This window comes from Sapajus apella, unplaced genomic scaffold (genome assembly GCF_009761245.1).
Source record: "Sapajus apella isolate SASKATOON/1434 unplaced genomic scaffold, GSC_monkey_1.0 scaffold10, whole genome shotgun sequence".
Taxonomy (NCBI): Eukaryota; Metazoa; Chordata; class Mammalia; order Primates; family Cebidae; genus Sapajus; species Sapajus apella.
In genome coordinates this window covers 8,620,068-8,631,061 of record NW_022436950.1, presented here as the reverse complement: position 1 = coordinate 8,631,061, position 10,994 = coordinate 8,620,068, and positions in this window count along the sequence as shown.

Here is a 10,994-nt window from a genome sequence, read left to right as displayed (position 1 = left end):
TTTTTTTTTTTTTTTTTTTTTTTTTTTTTTGAGACAGAGTCTTGCTCTGTCGCCAGGCTGGGGTGCGATCTCAGCTCACTGCAACCTCCGCCACCCAGGTTCAAGCGATTCTCCTGCTCAGCCTCCCGAGTAGCTGAGATTACCAGGGAGCGCCACCACGCCCGGCTAATTTTTTTGTTTTTTAGTGGAGACAGGGTTTCACCATATTAGCCAGGATGGTCTTGATCTCCTGTCCTAATGATCCACCTGCCTCAGCCTCCCAAAATGCTGAGATTACAGGCGTGAGTCATTGCACCTGGCCCCTGATGTCTTTTAATAAGTCTTGATATCAGGTAATATATAAGTCCTTAAACTTTGTTCCTGTTTTTCAAGTGCCTTTGATTATTCTAAGTCCTTTGCATTTTCATATAAACATTAAAATTAACTTGTCAATTTCCAGGAAAAAAAAAAAAAAAAAAGCCCTGCTGGGATTTTTATTTGGAGTACACAGAATCTGTGGCTCAATTCTAGGGAAAAATGACATCTTAATGTTGAGTCATTCAATCCATCCATGAATAGTATATATAAATAATCACTGTACGTGATTATTCATTGTTCTTTGCATAAAGCAGTGGAGGAAGTCACAAAGAAAAAGACAGTAGATATAGCTACATTCACATGCTTCAAAAGCCCATCGTGACCGGGCACGGTGGCTCACGCCTGTAATCCCAGCACTTTGGGAGGCTGAGGCGGGCAGATCACTTGAGGTCAGGAGTTTGAGACCAGCCTGACCAACATGATAAAACCCGATCACTAGTAAAAAATACAAAAATTAGCTGGGTGTGGTGGCAAATGCCCGTAATCCAGGCTACTGAGGCAGGAGAATCACTTGAACCCAGGAGGAAGAGGCTGCAGTGAGCCAAGATTGTGTCACTGCACTCCAACCTGGGGGACAGAGTGAGACTCTGTTTTCAAAAACAAGAAAACAAAAGTCCGTGCGCACTGGATCTCCGAGGCGATGGATGGGGGTGCACCTGTGGAAGGGGAAGAAAGTCAGAGGAATCCTAGATCAAGAGAGAGTGAGGAGGGCAGCGTCTGTGGCCACCCCCCAAGGCCTATGGGATCAGGCCCTTCCCCCTCATGTTGAGGTTGGAGACCTTGCAGTGGAGTCAGAGGAGAAGCTTCATGTTCCCTCCACCTCGGCATCCTCCGCTGAGGTGAGTCATTTGGCACAGAGGAAATCAGATGCACAGAAATTAAGAGGAGAAACCATAACTCAGCTAAAATGCCCAAGGGTTGAAATCACCAAAGGACGCACAAAATTCAAGGAAGAAAAGATACGAAGGTGAAATAATAAAGGAATGAGAGAGCCAGGAAAAGGTGAGCCAACCGAAATAGGAAAGCCAGGAGCCGGATGACTCAGCATGGTAAGGTGTGCTAGGTTAACAATCTGTATGTAAAGTTCCACGTAAACAACGTCCACCTATGTGTTTTAAAATTAAAAAACAAGAAGTAGCTGGGAACAGTGTTCACACCTGTAAGCCCAGCACTTTGGGAGGCCCAGGTGGGAGGATTGTTTGAACCTGGGAGTTTGAGGCCAGCCTGGGCAACATAGGGAGGCCCATCTCTACAAAAAATTAGCCCTGCATGGTGGTGCACACCTGTGGTTCCAGCTGTCAGGGAAGCTGAGGCAGGAGGATCACTCGAGTCCAGGAAGTCGAGGCTGCAGTAAGCCATGTTTGCACTGCTGCGCTCCGACTGGACAGCAGAGCAAGACCCTGTCTCAAAAAACAAAAAAGGGAAACCAAAAGAACCTCCATAAAACAAGAAGTAGAGGCAGTGGGGTGCAGTGGCTCACCCTGTAATCTCAGCACTTTGGGAGGCTCCCTTGAGCCCAGGAGTTCCAGACCAGCCTGAGCAACATAGTGAGACCCCGTCTCTAGCAAAAAATCAAAAATTAGCCAGTATGGTGGTGCACCCCTGCAGCCCTAGCTATTCAGCAGGTTGAGGTGGAGAATCGCTTGAGCCCGGGAGTTCAAAGTTACAGTGAGCTCTAATAGTGCTACTGCACTCCAGCCTGGGCAATAGAGGAAGGCCTTGTCTCAAAAAAAAAAAAAAAAAATTAGCAGACAAAGTGCATGAGCCCATAAAGGGTCGTCTGGACTGAAATCTGGGGGTGAAGGAGAGGGCAGGCCCCAGCACCCCGGCAGCCTGACCACACCAGATGCAGACAAGTGGGTAAGCAGTGCACAGTGGGCCTGCTTCACGGTTGGTTTACAGCGTTTGTCTGTTGTTTTCTATTGGCTTATTTGTCTTTGTCTGTTTTTCTATTTGCTACACCCACTAGAATGGGACTGACTTTTTCTTAGTGATTTGTAGAAGCGCTTCACTAAAGACATTGATCAGGTATGCACTGAAAATATTTTTCCATTCGTCATCTTTTGACTTTGTTCATAATTTGTATATGATACAGTGATATTTTAATGTAAATTTTCCATCTTTTCCTTAATGGCTTCTAGGGACTGTGTCATTATTCTTCAAAAGTTCTCTCCTGCCCAAAAAGCCCTGAAAACTAACACAATTAAAAATAAAAAAAACTTGGCCGGGCGCGGTGGCTCAAGCCTGTAATCCCAGCACTTTGGGAGGCCGAGGCGGGTGGATCACAAGGTCAAGAGATCGAGACCATCCTGGTCAACATGGTGAAACCCCGTCTCTACTAAAAATACAAAAAAATCAGCTGGGCATGGTGGCGCATGCCTGTAGTCCCAGCTACTCAGGAGGCTGAGGCAGGAGAATTGCCTGAACCCAGGAGGCGGAGGTTGCGGTGAGCCGAGATCGCGCCATTGCACTCCAGCCTGGGTAACATGAGTGAAACTCTGTCTCAAAAAAAATAAATAAATAAAAAATAAAAAAAATAAAAAATAAAAAAATAAAAAACTCTTTCCAGTTTTGAGTTATAAAATAAATTTCCCATATTTTCTTCTAGTACTTTCATATTTCACTTTTTACATTAACATTTAATCCACCTGAAATTTATTTGTTTGTTTGTTTGTTTGACATGGAGTCTCACTCTGTTGCCCAGGCTGGAGTGCAGTGGTATGATCTCAGCTCACTGCAACCTCCACCTCCCGAGTCCAAGCAATTCTCCTGCCTCAGCCTCCTGCGTAGCTGGGACTACAGGCACCCGCCACCATGCTGGACTAATTTTTTGTATTTTTAGTAGAGATGGGGTTTCACCATATTGGCCAGGCTGGTCTTGAACTCCTGACCCTGTGATCTGCCTGCCTTGGCCTCCCAAACTGCTGGGATTATAGGCATGAGCCACCATGCCTGGCCTGAAATTTATTTTAATATAAGACATGAGGTATTGCTGGGCATGGTGGCTCATACCTGTAACCTCAGCATTTTTGGAGGCCAAGGCAAAATGATCACTTGAGCCCAGGAGATCAGCCTAAGCAGCATAGTGAGACCTCATTTCTACAAATAATAATCTAAAAAAATTAGCCAGGCATGGTGGTGTGTGCCTGTGGTCCTAGCTACTCAGGAAGCTGACAGGAATATCACCTGCCCCTGGAAGGTCAAGGCAGCAGTGATCCATGATCACACCACTTCACTCCAGCCTGGGTGACAGAGTGAGACCCTGTCACAAAAAAAAAAAAAAAAAAAAAAAAAAAAAAAAAAAAAAAGATATTCATCCAATTTTTCCTCTAGGCAGATGATCCAGTTGTGCCAACACCAATTGGAAGTGCCAAATTTATTATGTACTGAATTCTCATGTGCACTTGGGGCTAATTCCATGTTTCCTGGGCACATTTGAGACCTCTGCTCTTCTCAAAACTCTGACTCTGACATCTCCATCTTTTCTTCAGATGACCTTGCCTTTTCATTCAAAGAGCACGTGGAAGGACTCGTGAGAAGAGCACCTCCAGTTTAAGACCAAAGACCCATCCCCTGCCTGCCTCCACCTGAGTCTCAGAGACCGCCCTTCCCAATCCCTTAGGACCACTGTCTCCCTTCTGTGGTCAACATCCATTGCTCCACCAATCCTTCTCCATGGCCTTTTCATTTGTTTGTTTGTTTTTGAGACGGAGTTTCACTCTTGCCCAGGCTGGAGTGTAATGGCGTGATCTCGGCTTACTGAAACCTCTGCATCCTGGGTTCAAGCGATTCTCCTGCCTCAGCCTCCTGTGTATCTGGGTTACAGGCATGCGCCACCATGCCCAGGTAATTTTTTGTATTTCAAGTAGAAATGGGGTTTCACCATGTTAGCCAGGTTGTTCTCAAATTCCTGACCTCAGATGAGCTGCCCGCCTCAGCCTCCCAAGTGCTGGGATTACAGGCGTGAGCCACTGCGCCCAGCCTCCATGGTCTTTTTTTTCTTTTCCTTTCTTTTTTTTTTCTTTCTTTTTTTTTTTTTTTGAGATGGAGTTTCGCTCTTGTTGCCCAGGCTGGAATGCAATGGTGTGATCTCGACTAACCGCAACCTCTGCCTCCTGGGTTCAAGCAATTCTTCTGCCTCAGCTTCCCAAGTAGCTGGGACTACAGGCATGTGCCACCATGCCCAACTAATTTTTGTATTTTTAGTAGAGACGGGGTTTCACCATGTTGACCAGGATAGTCTCGATCTCTTGACCTCATGATCCACCCGCCTTGGCCTCCCAAAGTGCTGGGATTATGGGCATGAGTCACCACCCCTGGCCGTTTTTTTCTTTTTTTTTTTTTTCTTTTGAGACAGAGCCTCACTCTATTGCCCAGGCTGGAGCGCAGAGTGCGATCTTGGCTCACTGTAACGTTCGCCTCCCAGATTCAAGTGATTCTCTTACCTCAGCCTCCCGAGGTGCTGTGATTACAGGTGCATGCCACCATGCCCAGCTAATTTTTGTATTTTTAGTAGAGATGGGATTTCACCATTTTGGCCAGACTGGTCTCGAACTCCTGACCTTATGTGATCCGCCCGCCTCAGTCTCCCAAAGTGCTGGGATTACAGGCCTGAGCCACCGCGCCTAGCTCTGTGGCCTTTTAAATGGGCTCAAGTCTTTCACATGTTGAAAGCAAACAAAAACAAGAAACTCAACCCCATGAACCTCTTCAGCTGTGCCCTCACTCTCGTCGCTCAGCCAGATCCCCTGAGGGAATTGCAGTCTCTGCAGTCTCTGCAGTTCTGCTCCCCAGTCACTCCTGCAGTCTGCCTGCACCCCACTCGTCCAGAGTCAGAAGGAGTGGGGAGCTCTTGGTCTTACTTGGTGTCTGGTCTGTCCTCCCAGCTCTGAACTACGACATCCTCCGCCAACATCAAGCAGGACTTCAGCAGGACTGGAGGTGGCTCATGACAGCCACTTCCACATTGTTCCCAGAAGGGGGAGCCAAAGGGCAGGCGGTCGCAGAGGCGGGAGCCTTCCATTGTGGAAGGGAATGAGACGAGCCGCTGGTCTTCTCTCCTGCAAGTCACCAGTCAGGAGTCCAAGTCCACCCACAGATGCTGCAGAAAGCGACACTTGCTTCGAAAGCCTGAATATCACTGCGGTCTGGGGTCTTAAGCGGGCACGAGGGGCACAAGGGAGGGTAGTGTAAGTGCCTTCCCGCCCATCCTCAAGCCGGGTCCTAGAGCCAGCTACCTGCCTCGGCAATTTCCCCGTGGTCAGCTCCAGGCCAGGGGAGACTTGTAAGATCACTCACAAAGTAGAATGTGCAGTCAGAGTTAGGGGAGCACCAGCTTGAGGGGCTGGAGGCTAAAGTCAGGAGCTGTGTACTAAGCAATTCACACCCTCCCTCTCCCCAGAGAGATCTGACCTTTATCCCTTTGTCCTGGCTTCTGGGAGACCACACCTGATGGTATATCCTAACCCTAAAGAGGCGACTCATGTTGGGCCCCTTGGGGCAAGAGATGTCAAATCAACCCCCTGGGGCGAGTAAACAAGGTGGAGACCGAGTTCAACCTTGTGGGTGATGATTCCATCAATCCAGCCCACACGGCCGGGCGCGGTGGCTCAAGCCTGTAATCCCAGCACTTTGGGAGGCCGAGGCGGGTGGATCACGAGGTCAAGAGATCGAGACCATCCTGGTCAATATGGTGAAACTTCGTCTCTACTAAAAATACAAAAAATTAGCTGGGCATGGTGGCGCGTGCCTGCAGTCCCAGCTACTCAGGAGGCTGAGGCAGGAGAATTGCTTGAACCCAGGAGACGGAGGTTGCGGTGAGCCGACATCGCGCCATTGCACTCCAGCCTGGGTAACAACAGCGAAACTCCGTCTCCAAAAAAAAAAAAAAAAAAAAAAAATCCAGCCCACAGAGGGAAACTGCAATACAAATTCTGACATCAAAGCCCCGGGAAGCTTCCGTTGGTTGGCAGTACTCTGCATATCATCACACATCACAGCAAGGAGGAGCTTACGTGGCTCCTTGTCTGGCTGCCAGCTCCACATCAGGACTCTCCCTGGGCTCTGCCCTGTGTCTCTTCCTTTGGCTGGTTCTAATTAGTTAGATTAGATCCTAATTAGTTCTAATTAGTATCCTTTCCCAATCATAAACATGGGGCAATGGTGCTGTGCTTAAGGAAGCACCAGCAATTGGAGGTGAACGCAGACAGGAAGAATCCAGTCCCACCCTCGCCCCGCGGTCTGAGGATGACACCAGAAGCCCTCACCTCCTGGGACCTGAAGCAGAAGGGGGCTTGGTATGGTGGAACAGGTGGGACGGTAGACTCTGCCACTGGGACGATCAGCCCACATTTGTGATGAACCTGAGTAGGTTAATTTCATTTTGGGAGGGTGCAGTGGGTCAAGGGCACAGATAGACAGCTGAAGTATCATCCCAGATCCAAAAAATCAGAGGTTTTGTTTGCCTTTTTATTATTTATTTTGAGACAGCGTCTCACTCTATCACCCAGGTTGGAGTGCAGTGCCGTGACCTCAGCTCACTGCAACCTCCACCTCCTGAGTTCAAGCGATTCTCGTGCCTCAGCCTCCCGAGTAGCTGGGATGACAAGCATGCGCCACCACACCCAGCTAATTTTTGTATGTTTAGTAGAGACGGGGTTTCACCATGTTGGCCAGGATGGTCTGGATCTCCTGGCCTCGTGATCTACCCACCTTGGCCTCCCAAGGTTCTGGGATTACAGGTGTGAGCCACCGTGCCCAGTCCATGATTGTGGTTTTGATTTGCATTCCTCTGATAATTAGTGATGTTGAGCATTTCTTCATGTTTGTTGGCCACTCATTTCTTTTCAGATAGTATTTCGCTCTTGTTGCCCAGGCTGGAGAGCAATGGCGTAATCTCGGCTCACTGAAATCTCCGCCTCCAGGATTCAAGTGATTCTCCTGCCTCAGCCTCCCAAGTAGCTGGGATTATAGGCATGCGCCACCGTGCCCAGCTAATTTTTGTATTTTTAGTAGAGACAGGTTTTTGCCATGTTGGTCAGGCTGGTCTCAAACTCCGGACCTCCGGTGACCCACCTGCCTTGTCCTCCCAAAGTGCTGGGATTACAGGTGTGGGCCACCGTGCCCGGCCACTCTTGTCATATTTTGAGAAGTGTCCATTCATGTATTAGCCACTTTTTATTTGAGTTGTTTTTTGCTTGTTAAATTCTTTAAGTTCCTTATAGATTCCAGATATTAGGCCTTTGTTGGATGAGTGGTTGGCAAATATTTTCTGCCATTCTGTAGGTTGTCTGTTTACTCTGACAAACACTTTTCTGATCTGTATGACCAATGATTAGTGTTGCTCGTTAGTTCTAGCTTCTGCAAAAGATTTTTTTTTTTTTTTTTTTTTTTGAGACGGAGTTTCGCTCTTGTTACCCAGGCTGGAGTGCAATGGCGTGATGTCGGCTCACCGCAACCTCCGCCTCCTGGGTTCAGGCAATTCTCCTGCCTCAGCCTCCCGAGTAGCTGGGACTACAGGCATGCGCCACCATGCCCAGCTAATTTTTGTATTTTTAGTAGAGACGGGGTTTCACCATGTTGACCAGGATGGTCTCGATCTCTTGACCTCGTGATCCACCCGTCTCGACCTCCCAAAGTGCTGGGATTACAAGCGTGAGCCACCGCGCCCGGCCTTGCAAAAGATTTTTGAGTCATCCACGTTGTTGTGAATAAGTAAGTTTTAAAAACTGTTAGGTAGGCTGAGTGCAGGGGCTCATGCCTGTAATTCCAGTACTTTGGGAGGCCAAGGCAGGAGGATCCCTTCAGCCCCAGGAGTTTGAAGCCAGCGTGGGCAACATAGGGACACTCCATCTCTAAAAAAAATTTAAAAATTAGCTTGGTATGGTGGTGTGCACTTGTGGTCCCAGCTGCTTGGGAGGCTGAAGTGGGAGGATTGCTTGAGCACAGAAGGTAGATGCTGCAGTGAGCTGATATCTCACCACTGCACCCAGCCTTGGCAACAGAGGGAGACCTGTCTCAATAAATAAACAAATAAAGCAAGGCCGGGCAGGTGGCTCACACCTGTAATCTCAGCACTTTGGGAGGCCGAGGCAGGCGGATCACAAGGTCGGCGGATCACAAGGTCGGTAGATCGAGACCATCCTGGCTAACACGGTGAAACCTCATCTTTACTAAAAATACAAAAAATTAGCCAGGCGTAGTGGCACATGCCTGTAGTCCCAGCTCATCGGGAGGCTGAGGCAAGAGAATCACTTGAACCTGGGAGGCGGAGGTTGCTGTGAGCCGAGATTGCACCACTGCGTTCCAGCCTGGAGGACAGAGTGGGACTCCATCTCAAAAACGAAGTGTGCTAAGTAGCCACTCTTCTCTTGATGGTCATCTGAATTCTTTCCAGTTTGGGGCTATTATGGCTAAAGCTGCTACAAAGATTGTTACACAAGTGTTTTTGTGGACGGATGTTTTCATTTCTCTTGAGAAAATAGGAGTGGAATTGAGTCATAAGTGTAGGTACACATTTAACTTTATACTATTAGAAACTGTCAGAGTTGGTGTGTGTTTAACTTTGTAACAAATGGTCAAACACTTTTCCAAAATGGCTGTGCCGCTGCAGTAGGTAGCTAGTCAGGACCAGCGGCCTGGGAGAAGGGTCCCCACACACACGCTGCGGGTGTCGGGCGGCCATCAGGCGATGGTCAGGTGGTTGTTAAATCTCTCAAGTAGTCATTGATCACAGCCAGTGCGAGGAAAGGCAGGCTCCTAATAGAAAACACCTGAAATTGGTGATCAGCAGCTTTCCAATGAGATCTGAGGAGTGGGGAGAAATAAGGCAAGATCCAGGAAGTATACCAGCGTGAGAATCCCAAGTCAGGAGGGCAGGCTGTGCGCTTGCTCTCTCAGGTCGCCCGCTTGGCCCTCTTCCACGTATACTTTCCTTCCTTTCCTACTGCTCTAAAGCTTTTTTTTTTTTTTGTGGCAGAGTCTCCCTCTGCCGCCCAGGCTGAAGTGCAGTGGCACGATTTCGGCTCACTGCAACCTTCGTTTCCCTGGTTCAAGCAATTCTCCTGCCTCAGTCTCCTGAGTAGCTGGGACTACAGGCATGGGCTACCATGCCTGGCTATTTTTTTTTTTTTTTTTTAAGATGGAGTCTCGCCCTGTCGCCGAGGCTGGAGTGCAATGGCACGGTCTTGGTTCACTGCAACCTCCATCTCCTGGGTTCAAGCGATTTTCCTGCCTCAGCCTCCTGAGTAGCTGGGATTACAGGCGCCCGCCACCACGCCCAGCTAATTTTTGTACTTTTGGTAGAGATGGGGTTTCATCATGTTGGCCAGGCTGGTCTAGAATTCCTGACCTCAGGTGATCTGCCCATCTCGGCCTCCCAAAGTGCTGAGATTACAGGCTGAGTTACTGAGCCCAGCCTCTAAAGCTTTTTAATAACTTTCACTCCTGCTCTAAAACTTACCTTGCTCTCACTCCTTATGCCTTACGGGCTTCAGTTGAATTCTTTCTTCTGAGGAGGCAAGAATTGAGGTTGCCGCCGACTTATACAGGTAACTACCACCACTAACAGTGTAGCTGCATATTCTACCAGGAATAGAAGAGAGTTCTCATGTTTACATCCTTGTCAACACGTGGCATCGTTAGTGTTGTTGATTTGAGCTATTTGGTGGGTGACTAGTGGTATCTCATTGTGGCTTTGATTTGTATTTCTCTGATGACCAAGGATGTTGAATGCCCTTATTTTTTCTCTCTCTTTCTCTCCTTCCTTCCTTCTTTTCTTTCTTTCCTTCTTTTTTGTTTTTTTTGAAACGGAATCTCACTCTGTCACCTAGGCTGGAGTGCAGTGGTGTGCTCTCAGCTCACTGCAACCTCCACCTCCCAGGTTCAAGCAATTCTCCTGCCTCAGCCTCCAGAGTAGCTGGGATTACAGACACGTGCCACCATGCCTAGCTAATTTTTGTATTTTTAGTAGAGAAGGGGTTTCATCATGTTGGCCAGGCTGGTCTTGAACTCCTGACCTCAAATGATCCACGTGCCTCAGCCTCCCAAAGTGTGAGCCACCACACCCAGCCAAGAATATATATATATATAATTTTTTTTGGGGGGGGAGTCTCGCTCTGTCATCTAGGCTGGAGTGCAGTGGCATAATCCTAGCTCACTGCAGCCTCAACTTCCTAGGCTCAGGCAATCCTCCTGCCTCAGCTTCCCAGTAGCTAGGACTTTAGGTGCACACCACCACACCCCACTTATTTTTTGTAGAGATGGGGTCTCCCTGTGTTGCCCAGGCTGGTCTCAAACCCTTGGGCTCAAGCCTCACAAAGTGCCAGCATTATTGATGTGAGCAACCACACTCAGCCCATATGAATATCCAGTTTTCTAAACATTATTTAATGAAAAGACTATTTTCCCATTGAATACCTGGGTACCTTTGTCAAAAATAAATTATATATATATATAATATATAATTTATATATATATAATTATATATTATATATTATATATATAATTATATATTATATATTTTATATATATAATTATATATTATATATTTTATATATATAATATATAATTATATTTACATATTATATATATAAAATATATAATATATATAATATATAATTATATATATAAAATATATA